The sequence below is a fragment of the Bacillus rossius genome, chromosome 6 (assembly GCF_032445375.1).
Source record: "Bacillus rossius redtenbacheri isolate Brsri chromosome 6, Brsri_v3, whole genome shotgun sequence".
NCBI lineage: Eukaryota > Metazoa > Arthropoda > Insecta > Phasmatodea > Bacillidae > Bacillus > Bacillus rossius.
Genome location: NC_086334.1, coordinates 9846633 through 9869708, shown reverse-complemented (window position 1 = coordinate 9869708; position 23076 = coordinate 9846633). Strand labels below are relative to the sequence as shown.

Sequence of the window (23076 nt, the reverse complement as noted above, 5' to 3'; positions counted from 1 at the left end):
GTTATCACGTCAATGACGATCTTAATACATAGTTGTTAAAGTTAATACAAAGATGTTAATCCAAAACGTGAGTCAAAAAGAAATAATTTTAGAGAATCAATAATAATGACAGGCAGGGGAATTCTAAAATATTCTCACCTGCAATTAGTGATTATTATGAAACAACTATTGTGTATATTGGGAAAACAAAACGTCAAATGGTAGTTTAAACCACTAATTTTAAGTTTACACTTATTTTTCAACGTAAACTAAAAGATTTTATGAACACAGCTTTATATAACTACGGATTCCTTTCAGTGAGTTTCGATATTATGTTCAATATTACAGTAATGTTATTGCATTTGAAATATATCTTGTAAGAAATGGGTGTCTCGCTTTGCCGAACTTCAATTAACAATAAAAATTATACTGTAACCATCCTTACACAAACAACCTTTAACACTACGTCACGCTGAGAACTCAGGGCACTAAGGACGACCCACGCGCGCTCTGAGAGCCACGCCCTTGTTAGCATGCAGGAGTACGTCACTTCCCAGTGCTGCGTGACCCCGGGCCTAATTGCAACTCCATTAACAATCCGCGAAACACATTAGCATTCATAAGTCCGTGCGATGGCGTGCGGAGTGATATTACCCAATTACTAGCAAACAAAGTATAGCGTAGCCCACCAGCAATAATGTTCACTGTTTGTTGGCCACGACAGTATCTAAGAGATAAGTAGCGTGAAATTAAATAGTTGAAATTTTTTTTCAGCTAACAAAAGTTGATAAAGTAATAATTAATAGGATCAACCCGACGGTGATTGTGATTTCATTTATGTATTTCGTATTAACTTTTCTCATTTCATGAGTTTATTTTTTTTAAGTATTAGTTTTCAGTTACTTTCATGCAAAATATTATGACAGGAAAAAAAAGGTAAAAGCCTTTAAGAGAGTAAAATACAAAATTACATTGTATCTTGTTGACAATTAATCTAAAGAGAGGTGGTGAAGGAAGTCAAAGTTTAAGAAGCTATGCAAACGGTTACACAATAAAACCCTTCAGGGAACACAGCCATCGATGCAGTGTGTAAGGGGTGAACCCACGACATCGTGAATGCTGGTCAGCAGGCTGAAGACAAATGAGCTCGACAAAATGTTAACTACAATTAAATTGCATGTGAATAAGATGTTTGTCAGTTTTACCAGCTTGGGACTGTCTTGAGAAGTAACAGATAAAAATTACAAATAACTTAATATTTCTCTTCCAAGTGTACATACTGAGCAGAGGTCATCATCTGTGACCCAAATGGCGTGATTGGTGAAAATTGCGTATGGAAAACATGTAGAGACTAACTAGACTAGTTTCCACCCAGAGCAAGGACTCATATTGGAAAAACCATCTCCCCCATCCCCCCCCCCCCTTTTTTTTTAAAACAAACCAAATTAAAACCTTTTCAGACATCTCATTTCGCCACCACATATTGATTCCAGTATACGAAAAATTCTTTATTCAACTTAGATTGTAAATATATAGATTTTTTTACAGTCATTTCATTTTTAATACATTGCAAGTTGGATAGTACGTGAAAAATACCAGTTAATTAACATCTAACGATATACGTGTTTGTGTATTTCAATACAAATAATTCAATTTATCTTCCCTACAAAATATTTTTTTTTGTGTTCTAACGGTATAAAAAGTTCAAGGAGATTTCTTAAATAGTAATAATTCCTCCGCCAGTTTGGCGCCTACCAAATGAAGCGCCCGGGACGCGAGACACGTCTGCCCGCTCTGTAGTTACGTCCCTGAAATCATAAAGACAATATTACGCTCGTTTCATTTGCCAGATTCCGAAGACGCGACGACGGTAAACCGAACCCAGCAACAAGAGCTAAACACTGCTGAGGAATGAAGTCCGAGCAGTGAGCGAGCCTGCCTGTTCCCCTGCGAGAGACGTCCGCGCAGCAAGTCGCCGGAGGGTGACCGCTACGGCGGCTGAGGACCTCTTGTATCGCCCGGGACCCCTCGCCCGTCAGCTCGGCTCTCGGTGCTACTGGTCCAGACTTGAGCGTTCAGCGCTTCATTTCAGTTTAGGAGCGTACCGCGGTTCTCTCCAACGTTGTGTCGCACTCGTGTCGCTATCAGTCTGCGGGCAAGCACGTGTAGTGTGGCTTCAGTGAAAAAAAGAGCGCCGTTTAAGGAAATCGGTAGTTTTTAAACTGATAACAAAGCGTTTATAAGTAGTTCTTACCAAAAGTGCGTACCTTTAGTTCTAATATATGCATAATATATATTTCAGCGGGTGATCATGCAAATAGTTATTGTCGCTAATGTATTGATGATCGATTAAAAAGTTGTAAAAATACGTTAATGATGTTCGCAGGCTTTCACGGCCATTGTCTGAAGTAGCTTGGCTTCTGGGTTGCAGCCGTGTCCTCTGGAAAATAATTCAGCCGACGTTTCGGCCGACATTGCAGGTCGCCATCATCAGGGAGCAGTTTTCCTAACTGTAGGTGCCTCAGTAGGTTCGATGCTCCCTGGTGATGGCGACTGCAATGTTGTAAATACGTGCCGCAAATTACTTTCGGAGACGTTGCGACACCAAGAAGTGCGTGTATTACATCAGGTTTGAGATGGAACCCATTGGGAGAGAGAGTTGTAATCGGGAGCAGGGCAGAGAGAGCAGGTAGGGCCGGGTGTCTACCTGGAGGCGGCAGGCAGTGGCGGCGGCGCGACGCTCCAAGCCTGGTGCGGGCTGCTTCTCGCGGCGGCGGGACGCCACTGGGCGCCGGGACGCCTCGCGCGCCGCACGCCGCTGCGCGCGCATCGCCGGCCAATGGGCGCGCGCGCCGGCCCCCCTCCTAGCGGCGTTGCCAAGACTCGACCAGCGCGACGCGCTCCCAGGTTGTCTTTCACGTGTGGCGTCGATGCTTGTGATACCGTGTTCATTTAAATTATTATTACGGAACTTGCTTTTATTCCATTAAAATTAATGGTTTTGTGTATTACTGAATTCTTATTTTAAGCTTATTAAAAATTACGTTATATACAGAGTTGTAATTAAATCATTTTGTCGCTGTTGAACAATTTACATACCATATAGAAACAGTGTTTATTTTTTAGTTTCTAAAAAATAATTTTATTATTCTTTTACTTTTTAGTCATACTGAATTTAAAAAAATTAAATTCCTCGAGATTTACCACAACATCAATTTTAAAAGTCTCGAAAATTTTGGGGGGAAATTGACCCCCCCCCCACCTGCCCCTCCCCCCCCCCCCCCCCCCCCATCACCGTCAAAATCAACGAACTTCAATTTCCCCTGAGAACCCAGCTATGAAGCTAAAGAGATGTTCTGTAAACAACACGATGACGACAGCACAGAAGAACACAGTAGCTAGGTTTCCCAAGGCAAAACAGACGCGGCGTTTCGGGAACAGATACATGTTCCCGTCAGCAGGCACAGGCTTATTTAAGATAATAACTTGTTAAGTTTGCGTAGTAATATTTTTTATTGTATGAATCGAGAAGGTTTTCCTGGACTAAAATTTTTTCCGGCATAATTCATACAAATATTTTTTTTTTTCCTTTAAGCATAAAAGGTCAGATTTTTTTTAATTGTTATAATAAAATAGGGTTATTCATTATTACGTTACAAAAAATTGTAGTCAGGGTATCCAATAATTTGGCGCATGATGAAACTTTAAACATGTTTTAGCTAATGTCTATAACTAAAAAAATACGCAATTTATTTTTAATTAGGTATATTTTGAATAAATGCTAGGTACTATGTTGCGACATCTGGAAAAAAATTTATAGGACCACGTTATTAATACAAGGGATGAAAAATAGTATTTTAAGTGAAAAAAATTAAATATTACCTTAGTTGGCATGTAATATGATATTCGTTCTAAGTTATTCAATTAGATACTTTGAGTTGCAAATAGTCGTAATATTTTTGCTGCATGGAAAATGAGAAAATATTTAATCGATTATTTTGTGATGTTATGTAGCTACATTAAGTTCTTAAAATGTTCCAGTAGTTTATAGAAGTTTAAAAAATATTTCCATGATAAATAAGTTATTCGAAAACTACCTACGACTGTGGGCTGGGACGTAATTTTTTTATAACCGTAGTTAAAGGTCCAAACAACTGTTCTCGGCTTGAAGTCGAATAATGGGGCATCCTAATGTTTAAATGAATGAAATTATGGACGCCGTTCCTGTGAATTTCCTGTTCCTTTCACTAATCTACGGACATTCCGCTGTTGAGAGAATCCGAGTGGAAATGTTTCCCTGTGTTGTTAAGCAGGCAGAAACCTGCGTCTCGCGCGCCAGAAACAACCGTCTCAGGTTCGCAGGCGCCTCGGCTACAACTCCGCCCGTTCCACGGCCAATTCATTAATATTCCCGCTGCGAGCTCTCCTGAAGGCGCGCCGGCTGGCAAAAACCAACGACTTCGCTTTTGCGACTCCTTCTGCCGCTTCGGAACTCAAGACAGCCAATTCCGTGCTCGTTGGATACACGCTCTGAGTGCTTTCTGGCAAAAAAATATAGCTCAAGTTCGAATAGAATACATCTAAGCCCGGTGTGTTACATTTACTATGCATTTCTTATTTTATTCATAGGTTGACTTACAGGCAGACCAAGTTACTTACGAATGCATCTCTTTCTTACCTAGAATGGCCTGTTTATATTGTTTCAAAGGAACTTTGAGTTCATCAAGCTATCTGAATAGCTTTTCACATCAAACGCGCGAATCAAGACTGAGAAAGTAATTCAACACCTGTCACTCGCTAATAATTTAAGTGATTTCCTTGATGTTTGCTCGTCAGCTTGGACTGTTTATTTATGTTCCCCCAATATTGCTTCTACTGCTTTTTGTTTAGAGCGATTGCACGATCTTTATTTTTCCAAAGATGTGTTAAAATTCCGGTTCTTTGATTCATGCATGCTCTGGAAGCTTTCAGCTGACGAAGGGTTCGCACAAATCAACTCGGTGTTATCGGAGTATGCACGTGAACAGGAGTGTGAAACCTGTGAGGATAAGCAACCATTAGTGCATCTGTTGGCGTGGGGACATCGACCACAGCCACTCGAACTCCCGGCTCTTCGTCGCCAGGAAGGATGGAGAGATACGAGGCGGGCCGATAGTTCAATACACAGTCGACGCGGGGCGCATCGTTGTTTATGGTCTCGAGCCGCCGTTGCAGACTTTTACTGCCCTCCGCAGCCCGCGCGGCCACCCTGGGAGTACTGCGTCAGCCAGGCCCGCCAACCCCGCGCGGCCGGATGGATGGCGGCCCTGGGACCCGCGCTTCCACTGTTTTACAGCAGCTCGTAGCGAGGGAAGCCTTCATTTCACAGACCAGAGAGCCACACCCGAAGTTCCCCGAAGTTCATGCTCGCTTTTTCCCCCCGTTCTATCTCATTGTATAAACCGGTGTGGCATTAAATTTTGCGGTCGATTAGGATAGGTTAGCTACATTATAAATACTTTAAAACATTGTGGATGGTTGGTTATATTAGGTAAGTATAGCTACATTAAAAATACTGTAAATTCATTTTATGGTTGCTTAGCAAATAACTTTTAAATATGTAGCTATCCAGCGCTAGGAAACCGTTTACATGATTTCACAGTATCTTTAATGTAGCTATCCCAACAAAATCAACCGTCCACAATGTTTTAAAGTATTTATAATGTAGCTAACCTAACCTAATTGACCATTAGTACAGAGCCTTCGTAATTTTTATAAACATGTTAGATACAAAACGATTCAGTATTCTAAAAATCAACAAGAAATAGCATAATTCCTTACCTGAAAATTAAAAGTTGCTTAAAATTGCAAGGGAATATGGGGCGTCCCGAGAATATTTGTGGAAGACAAAGACTTCCTAGATTTTTTACGGTATGAAAAATATACAAATCCACGAAGTACGTTTCTTCAATTAGGTATTTTCCTCTAAAAACAATTACAAATAAATGCCGTTGCCTTGTTTGTGGTCTTTCCTTTTATCAACACCCACCATATTTATTTACAATGAACCCAAAAAAAAACCGAAGATGCACGATCGGGCGTTTGGCTCTCTCGTCTGTGAAATGAAGGCTTCCCGCTGCTCGGGGCGAGTGGGCAACATGGCGGCCGCCAGTTCACCAGCGTCCGGCATCCGTCCACGCACGGCGAGCCACTCGCCTGGACTCAGGCTCTCTCAGGGTGTCCCATGGCACATTGCAGTGTATAAAGTTATACTTCAGTGGGCGCGTTGTGAAGAATATATATATATATATACACGAGAGTGAATTATTACGATGCACGCGCAGTATGCAACAAAAATTGACAGGATTAAAAAAAAAAGAATACGTACAAATAAAAATTATTTGTGTGCGTTTAAACCATATAATTTCGTGATTGATTTTGAATACCGATCAATAAAAATAAAAAATATTTATTTACTTTGAATATTAGTTACACAAATTGTGTTTATAAACTTGTTTCAAGTGTATTTATACAGCTAAAGGTTTGTTTCCTTACGTATAACGATGTCAGTTTGCTTGTAAGCTTCCATTGACCCTGGCAGGGAGTGTCTGTGGAAGGTTTAGTAGTCTCCGGCCGTTTACATGGGAGTGTTTTGTAGGTTACGTTCCCGTATGTATAACGTAATTGTAATTTAAATTATGTCAATAAATCATTAAAATTAATTAATTAGAGTAAACATTCAGCATTTTTATTGATTATCATTATTAATATAATTTATCTCCTCTATCACACTAAATTTAATATTAAATTTTATACAGGTACATGTATGTATATTAATATTTAATTCTGCGTATTTTTTTTGAATTGGATTTGCTATTATAATTTTCCAACAGTATTTATAATATCAAACCAGTCCTTTTATTATTTTATTTTTATTAATTTATTATTTGCCTGTAAAATTAAAGTTAGATTTTTTATTACCACCCGGTAGCTAAGTTAAACTTCTAACGCGCGTACGTGAGTACACGCACCAATTGTTTTCATATAGTTTTCTCTTACGAATTATTTATTTTAATTGGGACTTTTAATAAGTATTTTTTTAAAAAATTCCATTTTAGTTCCTTCAAGAATTTCGGTCTGAAAATGTTAGCCAAGTTCTTCATCAGCATAATCAGTCGGTCATCCTAAACGTTCGGCGTCGAAATATTGTGTTAACGTCTCACCAGAGCCGTGGCCACTTGTGCCACAATACCTCCCACCAGTCTGCGGTGTCCTGTCAGTTCACTTGGTGTGCCCACACCGACTATCTACTCTTCCTTTGTGACGCCTTTTCCCTTCCGTCCGCTTCTGGCCCCGAAGCTACCAAAGGTCACGCCTCGTGCGCATTCCAGCGGCGACTTCGCTAATTATTAATGAAGCATCCTCCGGCGGTCTTGCAAAGCCGGCGCCTCTGTCCGCGGCGCCATTACTTGCTGTACTTCATCGTCGATCTATACTGTTTTCGGTGCAGAATCATCGTCCGCGATATGAAGTCGCATAGTGTGAGTATAGTTCCCCATTCACTCTCTCTTTAATTATCATAATTAAACAATAATTTCGTAAATCATTATTACTGTATATTATTTCGTGAGAGCATAATCGATAGTCTTTACATGGACAGATATGATGAGGTACCATCTAAACATAAATGAATTAAATAACAGGTAATACAAAAATCTCTTTACTTTTTTGTTTATGACTGGTGCATCGATAGGATTATTTATGGATTTGAATTTAAGGAGAGGGGTATTTAGACACAATTAGGAGAACACATTGCTAGATCAGAGAAATTCAGTTTCATAAAATATAATTTAGGAATTCACATAATCGCGCGGGGATGATACAGAATTGTAAAGAAGTTTCATTGTCTCTAATAAATTGTCACAATTTCGCGCGCACAGAAAATGAACGAATGGCAGTGGTTCTTCCAGCATCTGGTAGCGACAGCCACTAGACACACTGGACAACCACCGAACAGCCATCGGACGGCCGACAGGCAGCCACCAGCCATAGAACAGCCACCGGACAGCGGGCTCTCAGCACCTGCTGGCGGCCCTCTGCGCACCCAGGCGGCGCAGGTCGGCGCGGATGGCCGCTGTGAAGGCCACGCCCACGGCCACGGTGGCGCAGGCTGCCGTGTTGGCCCACAGCCACCGGACAGCCACCGGACAGCAGGCTCTCAGCACCTGCTGGCGGCCTTCTGCGCACCCAGGCGGCGCAGGTCGGCGCGGATGGCCGCTGTGAAGGCCACGACCACAGCCACGGTGGCGCAGGTTGCCGTGTTGGCCCACAGCCACCGGACAGCCACCGGACAGCCACCGGACAGCGGGCTCTCAGCACCTGCTGGCGGCCCTCTGCGCACCCAGGCGGCGCAGGTCGGCGCGGATGGCCGCCGTGAAGGCCACGCCCACGGCCACGGTGGCGCAGGCTGCCGTGTTGGTCCACAGCCACCGGACAGCCACTGGACAGCCACCGGACAGCGAGCACTCAGCACCTGCTGGCGGCCCTCTGGGCACCCAGGCGGCGCAGGTCGGCGCGGATGGCCGCCGTGAAGGCCACGCCCACGGCCACAGTGGCGCAGGCTGCCGTGTTGGTCCACAGCCACCGGACAGCCACCGGACAGCCACCGGACAGCGGGCTCTAAGCACCTGCTGGCGGCCCTCTGCGCACCCAGGCGGCGCAGGTCGGCGCGGATGGCCGCCGTGAAGGCCACGCCCACAGCCACGGTGGCGCAGGCTGCCGTGTTGGTCCACAGTCACCGGACAGCCACCGGACAGCCACTGGACAGCCACCGGACAGCGAGCACTCAGCACCTGCTGGCGGCCCTCTGCGCACCCAGGCGGCGCAGGTCGGCGCGGATGGCCGCCGTGAAGGCCACGCCCACGGCCAGGTGGCGCAGGCTGCCGTGTTGGTCCACAGCCACCGGACAGCCACCGGACAGCCACCGGACAGCGGGCTCTCAGCACCTGCTGGCGGCCCTCTGCGCACCCAGGCGGCGCAGGTCGGCGCGGATGGCCGCCGTGAAGGCCACGCCCACGGCCACGGTGGCGCAGGCTGCCGTGTTGGTCCACAGCCACCGGACAGCCACCGGACAGCCACCGGACAGCGGGCTTTCAGCACCTGCTGGCGGCCCTCTGCGCACCCAGGCGGCGCAGGTCAGCGCGGATGGCCGCTGTGAAGGCCACGCCCACGGCCACGGTGGTGCAGGCTGCCGTGTTGGCCCACAGCCACCGGACAGCCACCGAACAGCGATCGGGCGGCCAACAGGCAGCCACCAGCCATAGAACAGCCACGGTGGTGCAGGTGGTCGTGTTGGTCCGCAGCCACCGGACAGCCACCGGACAGCCACCGGACAGCCACCGGACAGCGGGCACTCAGCACCTGCTAGCGGACCTCTGCGCACCCAGGCGGCGCAGGTCGGCGCGGATGGCCGCCGTGACGGCCACGCCCACAGCCACGGTGGCGCAGGCTGCCGTGTTGGCCCACAGCCACCGGACAGCCACCGGACAGCCACCGGACAGCCACCGGACAGCCACCGGACAGCGGGCACTCAGCACCTGCTGGCGGCCCTCTGCGCACCCAGGCGGCGCAGGTCGGCGCGGATGGCCGCCGTGAAGGCCACGCCCACGGCCACGGTGGCGCAGGCTGCCGTGTTGGTCCACAGCCACCGGACAGCCACCGGACAGCCACCGGACAGCGGGCTCTCAGCACCTGCTGGCGGCCCTCTGCGCACCCAGGCGGCGCAGGTCGGCGCGGATGGCCGCCGTGAAGGCCACGCCCACAGCCACGGTGGCGCAGGCTGCCGTGTTGGTCCACAGCCACCGGACAGCCACCGGACAGCCACTGGACAGCCACCGGACAGCGAGCACTCAGCACCTGCTGGCGGCCCTCTGCGCACCCAGGCGGCGCAGGTCGGCGCGGATGGCCGCCGTGAAGGCCACGCCCACGGCCACGGTGGCGCAGGCTGCCGTGTTGGTCCACAGCCACCGGACAGCCACCGGACAGCCACCGGACAGCGGGCTCTCAGCACCTGCTGGCAGCCCTCTGCGCACCCAGGCGGCGCAGGTCGGCGCGGATGGCCGCCGTGAAGGCCACGCCCACGGCCACGGTGGCGCAGGCTGCCGTGTTGGTCCACAGCCACCGGACAGCCACCGTACAGCCACCGGACAGCGGGCTCTCAGCACGTGCTGGCGGCCCTCTGCGCACCCAGGCGGCGCAGGTCGGCGCAGATGGCCGCCGTGAAGGCCACGCCCACGGCCACGGTGGCGCAGGCTGCCGTGTTGGTCCACAGCCACCGGACAGCCACCGGACAGCCACCGGACAGCGGGCTTTCAGCACCTGCTGGCGGCCCTCTGCGCACCCAGGCGGCGCAGGTCGGCGCGGATGGCCGCTGTGAAGGCCACGCCCACGGCCACGGTGGCGCAGGCTGCCGTGTTGGCCCACAGCCACCGGACAGCCACCGAACAGCGATCGGGCGGCCAACAGGCAGCCACCAGCCATAGAACAGCCACGGTGGTGCAGGTGGTCGTGTTGGTCCGCAGCCACCGGACAGCCACCGGACAGCCACCGGACAGCCACCGGACAGCGGGCACTCAGCACCTGCTAGCGGCCCTCTGCGCACCCAGGCGGCGCAGGTCGGCGCGGATGGCCGCCGTGATGGCCACGCCCACAGCCACGGTGGCGCAGGCTGCCGTGTTGGCCCACAGCCACCGGACAGCCACCGGACAGCCACCGGACAGCCACCGGACAGCCACCGGACAGCGGGCACTCAGCACCTGCTGGCGGCCCTCTGCGCACCCAGGCGGCGCAGGTCGGCGCGGATGGCCGCCGTGAAGGCCACGCCCACAGACACGGTGGCGCAGGCTGCCGTGTTGGCCCACAGCCACCGGACAGCCACCGGACAGCGGGCACTCAGCACCTGCTGGCAGCCCTCTGCGCACCCAGGCGGCGCAGGTCGGCGCGGATGGCCGCCGTGAAGGCCACGCCCACGGCCACGGTGGCGCAGGCTGCCGTGTTGGTCCACAGCCACCGGACAGCCACCGGACAGCCACCGGACAGCGGGCACTCAGCACCTGCTGGCGGCCCTCTGCGCACCCAGGCGGCGCAGGTCGGCGCGGATGGCCGCCGTGAAGGCCACGCCCACGGCCACGGTGGCGCAGGCTGCCGTGTTGGTCCACAGCCACCGGACAGCCACCGGACAGCCACCGGACAGCGGGCTTTCAGCACCTGCTGGCGGCCCTCTGCGCACCCAGGCGGCGCAGGTCGGCGCGGATGGCCGCTGTGAAGGCCACGCCCACGGCCACGGTGGCGCAGGCTGCCGTGTTGGCCCACAGCCACCGGACAGCCACCGGACAGCGGGCACTCAGCACCTGCTGGCAGCCCTCTGCGCACCCAGACGGCGCAGGTCGGCGCGGATGGCCGCCGTGAAGGCCACGCCCACGGCCACGGTGGCGCAGGCTGCCGTGTTGGCCCACAGCACGCCGGCGCGCGCCGCCAGCCAGCTGTGCACCGAGGTGAAGCCCGTGCCGAACAGCATCGTCGCCATGATCAGCAGCCCCGCCGACGTCGTCTCCGGCTCCGGGTACGTCAGCTCGGCCGCGAACTCGAAGCCCACCGGCAGGTAGCCCGTCATGAAGAACCTGCGGGACCGAGACCTTCGGGCTTCCACCCAGGGGCGCAACAACAGGGGGGGGGGGCAAGGGTATTTTGCCCCCCCCCCCCCCCTTTCTCAAACTTGAATTGGGGGCAAACGGGGGCAAAGAAAGTGCTGTGTAATCAATTTTTAGATAATAAAACTGCTTAAATAGCACCATTTTCCACCTAGAAATACAAATTTTCCCGCGGGAGGACCCCCGGACCCCCCGCTTCAATAGGGGGGATCGATGATTCTTTATAAAAAGGTATATTGCCCCCCACCCTTCTTTGGAAATTTCGTTGTTGCGCCCCTGTGTTCCACCTGCTCAGAGACTTCGGGTAGAGTGCGCGCATAATTCTCATTGGCTTAGCAACCAGTAACCAGCAAACACCAACCAGCTCTGTGATTGACCAATCGGGCGGAATACCTTACCCTGGAAAGGATATGTCAATGCAGAGAAAATTCACATCACACAAAGCAACTGCTTCCTCTGAGGTCGGCGACCACGAAGTCCAAAACATGTACCAGAAATATGGAAGTTTATTCCTTCAAACTAATCAGGAGAATAAATGTTGACGAAATGATGTGGTTTCCTGTCACAAGGTTGAAAAGGCACTGACTGATCTTGGCATCGGCTTGAGCCTACATTGACTCTTCAACTCCGCTTTCAGTGCCATTCCCTTCCAAGCTCGGTCTTCCTCATCTTCTCCTTCCCTTCTCTTGTTTCCGTCCTTCCCATAAACTCCCCTCCTTTTCTATCTCTAGGCATCTGGTTCTTTCCGGTCGGTCCTCCCCTCCTCCAGATTCCTCTTCTCCACCAAGTCCCCTACAGAAGGTTCTGGTCGGTTCGGGTGATGTTTGCCCTCTGGCCTATCTGTATAAGCAGGCGGTCTGCACTGCAGTAGTTTCCGCGACTGTATATACAGGAGATCATGTCTAGAACTTTGTTGTTAATTGAGCAAATAAAAGAAAGCCCATGTGAACGCTCACCCAATGAGGCCGGAGGTGAGGTAGACCACAGTCTTGGACCGCCAACTCAGGATGTACGTGAACACAGCCATGCCCACCAGTGACATGACACACAGTCCCAGAGTCGTTTCTCTGTGAACACACATCCATAACACGCGCATCAGCAATGAAACAACTGGGAACAATGCATTCTGAATACGTTCCAATACATGACAAAAATAAAAATAACATTCGCATTTTTTCGAATCAAAAGCATAATGCGTATTTAATTAGTTTTTTTTAATAAATCCCAAGGCAATAATATTTTGTTTAAAATATACAGGTATGTTTTCTTAATATTTAATTATTTATAAGATTTGTTTTAATGGATTAAAATCATTTTCAAATTCCATCCTTAACAGTATTGATGAAATAGACATGCTTCCAGTTTTGTCATTAATGATTACGGTAATTATAATTTGACAAAAAAAGAAAGAAATATATTCGTAACACTTAAATGCCTCGAAGGTTCATTTAGTACAATGCATGTATGTAAACACACTTTAAAAGTAGTTCGTGTTTTCGTTTGGAGGGTAAGGATCTCAAAAAGACTCGCGTGTAGGGTGTGCACAAGCAGTTGTAAGTAAGCCGGACGACGGCTCCCTCACTTGAACTTGTGGGTCTTGTCGAGCATGACCCCGCTGAGGAAGGATCCCAGCATGCCGGTCACCACCATCACCAGGCCCACCTCGCCGGCAAACTTCTCTCCTCCCTGGAAGACAGACACGTCTTCGGGTAGTCTCGCAGCCCCGCGGCAGTTACATTCAACAAGCAAGCTGGTGATGTCGCGGGGGAAGTCCACAACTTTTGGAGCAGCCAAACATCTTATGTTGTCACCAGTGGGTTGTTTATTAAAGCTTCACCTACGTGCTGCGGTAACCTGATGACTAGGGACCGGAAAAATTCGCGGGTTCAATGACCTCTAGGATGAACTTTATAGTTGTACGTAAACTCGGTTAAATGTCACCCTCTTATTGGCTGCTGTCTTGAGAAGGTGTCCCAATATAGCAGCCTGTGATTCGACACAGCTTCGGTTGAGTGTTGCTCACTGGCCCGGAGTCATCCAGGTGAGTTGCGAGCCAATAGCAGAGGCAGAACTGAGGTATAACTGTATGAATTTTAGGCTGTCGTGAAATGAATCCGCGAATTTTTCCGGTCTCTACTCATGACACAGTAGGTGAAATTTGTAACTTAAAGGAGCATTTTTCTACACGCAAACAGCTCGTTTTGACTTGATGATCAAGTTCACTCAGTTGTTCCTTGTTTCTTGCAACAACAAAAAAAGCAGTGGACTATTAATCCACGTTTCGCTGCCATAAAGAAAAGGTTTATTATTATTTTTTTGGTTTCTAGAAGGTGTGGAAACAGCCATTGGCGGTTGCTGGAGTGTTGCAAGTCGTGCTGTGCTTGCTCGCGACTGTACACTCTCACAGCAGCCACCAGATACCAGTTGCCACCTCACAGAGGGAGACACTGGACTCTGAGTGACCAATCACGGGTCACTCACGAGGCAACAGTTACACACGTGGCGTGCGGTCAAGTGTAGAACTGCACTCCACGTCATAAGTAGAATAAACTGCTCTAAAACTGTGGAATGTTACTGCAAATATATATATTTAAAAAAAAAAGCTGGAAGTTAACCGTAGAATGTGTCAAATAGTGGATTCTCCTCCTTGAGCACGTATGGCTAGAGACCGGAAAAATTCGTGGATACATTTCGTGATAGGCTGAAATTCAAACATGCTGTACAATTCTGCTGGTTCTGCTATTGGCTCGCAGTTTAACTGGAGCTCTCTGGGCCAATGAGAGACTACCGACCAAAGAAGCGTCGAATCACAAGCTGCCCAGTGGAGACGCCTCACAATTTAGTACCCAATGAACACGCGTGTTTACTTGAGAAATGTAGAGGATAATGAAGGCTATCCTAGAGATCATTGAATACGCGAATTTTTCCGGTCCCTGCGTATGGCAATATAAATGTGACTGGTAGCTTGTGTGCCGAACTCTCGCGGACCATGCAGCCCAGGGCGAGCTCCGGCTGAAGACGTACCGGGAAGTAGTGCAGGATGATCTGGTTGAGCACGGTGGACACGGAGTAGAACATGCCGACGACGATGCCGTAGGACGCGAACAGGCACACGTAGCCCTGGTTGCAGAAGAGCGCGCGCACGGACGCGCCGAAGCCCAGGGGCTCCGCCGCCGCGTCCTTGTCGGCCTGGGTCGCGCTGGGCGGCGTCGGCGGCTGCTCCTTGAACACTGGCGGCATCGGCGCTGAGCGTCCCGGCGTCGGCGCTACCGTCCGCCGCGTCTCCCGCCGGGAATCGAACCCGGACCGCTTGGCGAGCGCGAGACCCCGAGAGAAGCCGTGCGGGGAGGCGACTGTGGTGATAACAACACCAGTGGGTTTAAGAGCGTTCAGCCTTTTACTTCTTCCTTTGATTATGCGGGATGCATGAAGACCCAGAGATCAGGGGAAGAAGGTGGTCATCATGGGTCGGAACAGGTACGTACGGCGAAGTTCCTGGTACTTCCTTAAACATTCTGACGTCAGCTCTGTGGGTACACAATGTTTTGGCATGTTCTCGCTCGGGAACTGTGCTTACAAGCGACTTGGTCTTCCGGGCATAGCCTCCTCCTCGTGCAGGTTGAAGGAGGGCGAGTGTGCGAGTGTGCTAGAGCAGCGGTTCTCAAACGGTGGGTTACGACTTGATCCTAACTAAAACTATCATAAACCATCGAATAAGAAAAGATAAGAAAAATCTAAACAAATCGAATTGTGTGCAAACACATAAGTATCTATTGTGCTTATATTTTGTCAACCATTTTCCAATCAGAACACAAATTGTTCATCAATAATCAATCGGTATCTAAAAACCAAAATTATTTGATGGTAAATTATATATACATTAGGAAGGGATACGATACAAATAAGGTTTTTCACTCCACCATGGACGATTATACCGTGGAGGTATTCCTATGAGGAAAGGTGGGTCGTCAGCTGAAAAAGCTTGGGAACCACTGTGCTAGAGTGTGCTAGAGTGTGCTAGAGTGGGCCAGAGTGGGCCAGAGTGTGCTCACGGGCGAGTACGAGGAGGGCGCAGGTCGTGCTGAGGATGGCCGAGCCGTAGAACAGCACGGAGAAGTCTCGCCCCATGTCGGCGATGTCGTCGTGTCGCTCCACGATGAGTGACGGCAGCAGGAAGCCGAGTGCGATCCCCACCTGCGACACACCCGCCTCAGGACACAACCACGAGGTAGCCACGTACCTCTTGTTCCCACACCAGCAGAACTATTGTAGTTCCCTCTCTCCTCACATCTCCCACTGGAAGCACGGTAAATCCACTCACAGTTCTGGACGTACACGTCTGCAAGATGGGATTCAAATAACTTCACGGACATAAGACATTGCTGAATTATACTTGACGTCATAGGAAAAACTCAAAAATGGAAAACAAAAATTAATACCTAAATCTAAGAATACTATGTCGTTGTGTTGTCCATATTGTATGGTTTGTATCATCGCTGGGTTCAAATCTCGTTTCTTTGATGTCCAAAGTTGTTGTTTGACTGTATTTACTGTTCTCACCGCAACTGTCTCGTCGTTGAGAGCCTATTATGTTCGTCTATGATGTAGTTAATTTATTTTTATTCTTTTATTCAATGCATTCTGCGAAATTCTCTGTGCTATCCAGTATTTCAACATTTGACACCAGCTGAATTTGGCTTTGTTTTCCCTTGCGTTTAGTTTCTAATTCAAGCGGTTCATCCTTGATGTTTTCCTATGGCATCCCGTGCCTAACCCAGTGATGGTAATGGTGTATGTCCATGGAATTGTTTGAAATCAGTCTTTCCCGTTGCCAGAATAACTCAAAGAACGATCCAAGGCGGTACTGCCGCCCGCGCATCCGAGCAAGGGCAGGCTTCCCTCCAGCAAGGGCAGGCTTCCCTCCAGCAAGAGGCGTCCCGAGCTGGTAGATGAAGGCTCCGAACAGGCAAGACTCGCAGAGAAGAAGACAACACAGCACAGGGTCTGACAGAGATCTGGTGGTTGGCAGCGCGCTTCAAGCATTGGGCGGTGGCAACTGCGAAGTACCTGTATGTGGCACCTGCAGGTTCATAACTGCTGACAGAAATGCGTTCTCTAAATGATTCGTGTAATGGGGGATTATGATTTAATACAATTTATTGCACTACACCATTGCATATTTGCACTGTTTGCCAAGGAAAAAATTCATAAATTTAAAATAATAAATTAAAAAAATTGGTTGTCTGTAAAGTCAGTGTGGAAGAGTGGAAGAGAGATAGATGCGGCGCAAGCGTACAATGAGCGCAACGGTACACAGCGTAACGGAATAATGTGCGTAACGGGACACCGCGTAACTGAACAATGTGCGTAACGGGACACTTTTTGACGTGATAACGTCTAATAAATCGATGAACGCCGGCTGCACGCACGAAAAAGTGTCCCGTTACGCTCATTGATCCGTTACGCTGTCGGCGAGTGCAGTAATAATAGGTTATGCTACAATTGACTAAAAAATTATGGTGATTCATATACTTGATGATAGATATTTGATTACAATTGATTTATATGAAAACTTATTCATAATTATATTTAAACTTTATAGCTAAACGCCAGTTTTAAAAATTGATTACAAGTCATCTACACGTGAACTGTTTCGTCGACTGTTTATAAAGTGAAGTGAAAAGTTAATTGGGTTTTCATTGCTAATTACAACAATTTTGGCAATAAAGGTTAATTATTCTTGCATTTTAAAAATCTGATTACTAGTATAATTTCAAGTATTTATTCTTTTATTAATAAAATTAAAATGATTCAATTTTATTCATAAAGTATGCAATCATTTCATCAATGTTTTGTTATGACGTTGTCACGTTAAACTATCGTCCGTAAACCGACTTTACAGACAACCAATATTTTTCGTGCGTGCAGCCGGCGTTCATCGATTTATTAGACGTTGTCACGTCAAAATGAAAACATAAACCCACAGAAAACAAGCCTAAATCAGCTGATGTCAAACAGATAAACTCAAAGACGAACCTAAACAGGTATTGTGTACAACACAACGACGACACTGATGAACACATTCAAACTTAAATATCAGACAGAACATGAAATTCCGTGGAAGGAATTTAGTCATGAAAAAAACATAATAACAGCACAGGCGAACACAGTAGGCTAACAACGACGAGACAGTTTCAACAACAGTAAATGCAGACGCACAACAACACCTGGAAAACGCAGCAAATATACGGACACAAATATGAAGATAAACAGATACCTTAAAAAGTAAAGATTTATATTTTACAAACTCGCTTCACTCGTCATGAGGTTCACCCTCGAACTTTCCCCTTGGAGCAGCTACGCCTCAGCCTACGTGGGGAGGGGGAGGGACATCTCTCTCAAACTTCCAGAAAGTTGGGTCTTTAACCCTGTAAGGGACTTCTCCTCCTGCTTCGCCCGAAAACTTCACCTCCGTTGGTTCGGAAAGCCAGACGGAGACACAAGCAACACAGCCCCACGGGGAGAGCGGGCAGGCACCTGGTTGCCGAAGACGCCGGTGGAGCAGGCTGAGGACACCTGGTGCGCGGGGAACCAGACGGCGGCGAGGCGCGGCGGGATGCTGGCGATGAAGGGCTGCGCCGAGGCGACCATGGCGTGGCCGCTGAAGGCCAGCCAGAACTGGTGTCGGCCCGTGGCGCAGGCCTTCAGCCACGCCCCCGCCGACATGAGGCCCGCGCCGAACAGCAGCGACCGCCGCAGCCCCTGAGCACACACCACCCGCCACCCGCGTTACCGCGCTGCGCAGCGGGTTGCCTGCACGCACTCCTGACTCACAACATGGCTTGGCACGGAGGTGGCTTGAACAGTCTCTTCTCAGTCTCGTCGGGAATAATAATTCCTTATGTAGCTAAATTTCAATTTATGGTTACTTTAACACAAATTATTATCGATGGATGATATTCGTTACTGTTAACAATATAAAACATTAGTACTTTACTTGAAAGCTCTTGAGTCTGCGACTGCTCAAACTTGCAGGACATACATAAAGAATGTTTACAAGGGCACGTAGCGTTGAAATTTGTGAGTGATAACGACTACAAACTTTAGTCTTAATAAACCGTGAGTTAATTTCAACCAAAAAAAATTTAAAATTAGAATTCAAATTCTAAAATCACACATTTTGCCAAACAATTTCTTGATATTTCATACCATCAGTTTCGTGGAGCAGCAGCTATTTAAAAACAGCAGACATTTTCCGGGTAGAGGTATGGCGTCCAATGATAGAAACTCCGTGGAGGATGAGATAATGTATCGCAACGTTTCATCGTGTCGGGAGGGCATCCACAGCAGAGTAAAAACATGATACATATCAGGTTATAGAGAATTGTGTCGTTTCTAGTTTTTTTTTAACTCTTTAGAAAAGAGGTTAGTGTAAGTATGTAACTACATTACTACTAGCTGAAAAATATGATATATTTTTCGAAGGAAAATTCCTTATAAGATAATGTTTTTGTCTTGCTTTGTATTTGTGTTTACCTGTTAAATTTTCTTCCACTCTACTTAATTCGATTGAAAATCATATTTAGAGGTTTTTAAACTTTATAATATTACTTTTGTGTATTAAACAAATTTGTTATTTTACACTAGCACTTCATTTAGGCCCTTAATAACAAATTTCACAATAACTCGTAAATTATGCAACGCATTAAAAAGGTTTTATCACTAAAAGGGTTTTGTTTTAGTGATTTGATGTGAGACATCGTACTCATACAACGTGATATTAAGAATTGAACCATTTTGCTCACTTTGATTAGATGATGTTATATAAAAAATTTAATATTTCAAATTAAATATCTAGGTTTTTTAAGCTTCTACAATTTACGATTTTTATAATTGATCGCGGCTTGTTTTTGAAAACAACAGTATTTTACTCAGGCTTTAAATGACAAATCTTGCAATAACTCACAATCTATGCATTCCGTCAGCATATAATGCAAGGTTTGAAAGTTAATAATTTTGAATAGAAATCAGAAAAATACTCATTTAAATTCTCCAACCAAACAATTTCAGTAAAAATATTGTATAAAATAATTCTGAAACATGTTATCAATAAAAAAGATTTTGCTCACCTTTGCTAAAGTCCAAATGACCTACATTTTAAATAACGTAAAAATGATAAATTTTGAAAACTATATACTAATTAAAAACATAATATTTACTGTTCTCTGTGGAAAACAACTAATCATTATCATTTTTAACAAGCTTTCATTAGCTTCATACGTATGTATGTTAGTATGTAACGGAAACTTTGAACATGATTTTGACCCCAAAAAAACGTCGGATTAACTCGAAATTTGGCATACTTATCAAGGACCGATGACAATTCAATATTTTAAACAGTTAGACCTGTTATTTTTATTAGGATAATCAAGATTAGTGATTTTTTGTTTTCCTAAAACTGGTACTTAGTGTCTTTTTGCCAAGACCAAGAAGGACAACTACCAGGTGCGCCGATCACCTATTTCTCGGATAAGTTACCGACTTTGAATAAGATGAAATTTTTGGAGAGGGAACCCTTAGAACCAGCTATCTCATCCAAGGGAGGCAGCAGGCGCCCAAATTTGCACATTCCTCAGATAAGTTACTGAATTAGAATAAACATCAATGACTTTCCATTTTTATTGAAAATCATTGATTTTCATAGCAGGATATGGAAAATATTGTGTACTATAGTTTTTCAACACTCTATATCGAATATATAATTTAAAAGCAGCCAACATCTGCTCAAACTCACTTTAATAGTAAATTTATGTAATAAATAAAACTCAACTAAAAAATTAAAAATAAATAATAGTTTTAAAAAACTAAAAAACATGCTGTTATAGAAAACTCTGACTAAAAATGAAAAATAAATAATAGTTTAAAAAACTAAAAAACACGCTTTTATTGAAAATCCAACTAAAAACTAAAAATAAATAATGGTCTAAAAGACTAAAAAAAACACGCTTTTATAGAAAATCCAACTAAAAAACGAAACAGAAAAAATAGTTTAAAAACTAAAAAACATGCTTTTATAGAAAATTCAACTAAAAAATAGAAAATAAATTTTAATGAAGAAAAAATGTATTTTTCTTAAAAAAAAGCGTGGGGTGCATGGTGTCATAGTTATAAATATTTTATTTACAGATATGAGTAGAAGGATTATCATTTTGATAATATCTTAAAAAGCACCCCACGCTTTTTGATAATAAAATACATTTTTTTCTTATTTACAATATTCTTAATTCAAATTTATTAAAATGTATTCTTACTTCAATTAAATATTGCACTACCAGGAAATGTTTGATTAATATGTGTTCATAATTTATTTTCATATATTCTCAATAAAACTAGATTCATTGAATCAAAATGTTACAATTACTAGGACAGTGACAGAGGACGACGGCTATGAGGAGAGCAGTGAGGTGTAAGGCAGTGAGCTACATGCAGCAGGGAGGTGCCACCCAGGTCAGTACCAGAGGAAGGCAGCTAGGAGGAGGAGAGCAGTGAGCTACATGCAGCAGGGAGGTGCCACCCAGGTCAGTACCAGCTTGTCCATGGCCACGGCCGCAGGCACCGCCAGCGCGATGTACGTCACCATGTACAGCATGGACGTCCACTCCACCTGCGTGTAGCCCACGCCGTAGTACTCGGCGGTGAGGTTGCCGATGATGGCGAACTGCAGCCACTGCAGCGCGTTCGTCATGGACGTGACGGAGAAGATGGCGAGCGTGAGCCAGCGCTGGGGGTAGGCGACGTACTCCCTCCCCGCTGTAGGGGCCTCCTTGGGCGGGGCCTCCTTGGGCACGGGGGCGTAGTCCGCGGACATGTCGGCCCGCAAGGAGCTCCCCCGGGGACAGCTGGAGACTCGCGGGTGGATCGCGAGGGGGGGTCTTATACCCCCGCGGCGACATCCATCACGGCTGTCCAAACAGCCGGGTCCCGGGTCCTCCGCGCGACGCGGGCAAACAGGCAATCTCTTATTCACGTCCGCGTTTATGGCTCCTTATCGCGTGCCTGACCAGGCGCGTCGCGCGGGCCGGTGAGGTAGCGCCGCCTGTGCCATGTGCCAAGTCGTCTACACGAGTTTAAAAAATTTAACTTTTTTTGTTTTAATTATGCTTAACAGATGTATTTAATAACAGCCAATTTAAAAAAAATGGGGAGCGTGCATGTTAGAAGTTATATGTTCTTACTTGGCATAATAAAAATTTTAATTGATTTGATTTATTATAATAATCGAGATAGATTTTATATATTAGTTAAAATCATGAAATATGCTGAATATTTATTCTAATTTATTAATTTTAATTATTTATTAAAAAAATGTAATACTTTTTTTAATGCAAATAATACTCTTGAAAAAGTTATAACACAATTTCTATAACTAATATTCATAAACAAGTGATGTTTTATAGTTATATGTACCATTATTAAATATCAATAATTGAATTTCTGAACTCAACTCAAACATGGTTAAAATACTAAATCCCGGTTGAATTTTGATTTATTACAATTCATTTAAAAACTAATACTGTATAGTTTCCGCACACTTTAAATACTACAAAATACTAAGTAATAAAGGATAGTTGTACTATTTCAAAGTTTTATTTTTATTGCCTAGGCGAATTCATGGAAAAATTTACTAAATAACGTAATTAATTTCATATTATTTTAAGTAAAAATGATAATATAGACTTACCTAGAATGAAATAATCAATCCAATGAACTGAACTATGTATTAAATAAACTATAAAAATTAAACGTATTTATGTGCATTTGCATAAAGCACAATTTATACAAACCAGTGATCTGTAATTTAAAAAAATTTTAAAAAATTTTACTCCCGAGTTTTAACCACATTCCGTTAACTTATTAACCGCGAACTATAACCACTGCACTATGAAGCCTCTGATAATAATACGAGGTGAATATATATTATAAATGTGTAATATTAAAATCCTTAGGATTTTTAAAACTTTAAATTACTTTTTACTATGACTATCTTAGTTTACCAAATATATTCCACGGTAGTTTCACTATCATTAAGTTTCATTCGGCACACCAATACGTTTGATAGGTCCCCTATTTTTATGAAAGTAAGTTTTTATGGGTTTATGTTCATACACGTGGGTCCGCCATATCTTTCTGTGCAAATTTCGTTGTTTCATGCACGCGCATAAAGAAGTAAAACTTCAAAAATAAAAAAAAAATTGTGTGCGTGGAGTTTACGCGAGACAGTAGTGAAACTTCTTGCTTATTAGGTATATATAGAGATAAATTATTAAGGTTTGTTAATATTGAAATAGAGATAGTAACTCATAATATTAAAGATGCTGATATGATTTCAAATTTTAAAAAAATTACATTT

General features: G+C 45.9%; 1 protein-coding gene across 5 annotated transcripts in view; it reads right to left on the bottom strand.

Annotated features, from left to right (window-relative positions):
• The window catches only part of LOC134532599 (metabotropic glutamate receptor 1-like), a 153091-nt gene extending 150333 nt beyond the window's left edge, over nucleotides 1-2758 (bottom strand). For all 5 annotated transcript variants that reach the window (XM_063369165.1, XM_063369166.1, XM_063369168.1 and 2 more), the window contains exon 1: nucleotides 2687-2758. The gene's annotated coding sequence lies outside the window, so the exon portion shown is untranslated. The remainder of the gene's footprint in view (nucleotides 1-2686) is intronic.
• Nucleotides 2759-23076: the final 20318 nt, after the last annotated feature.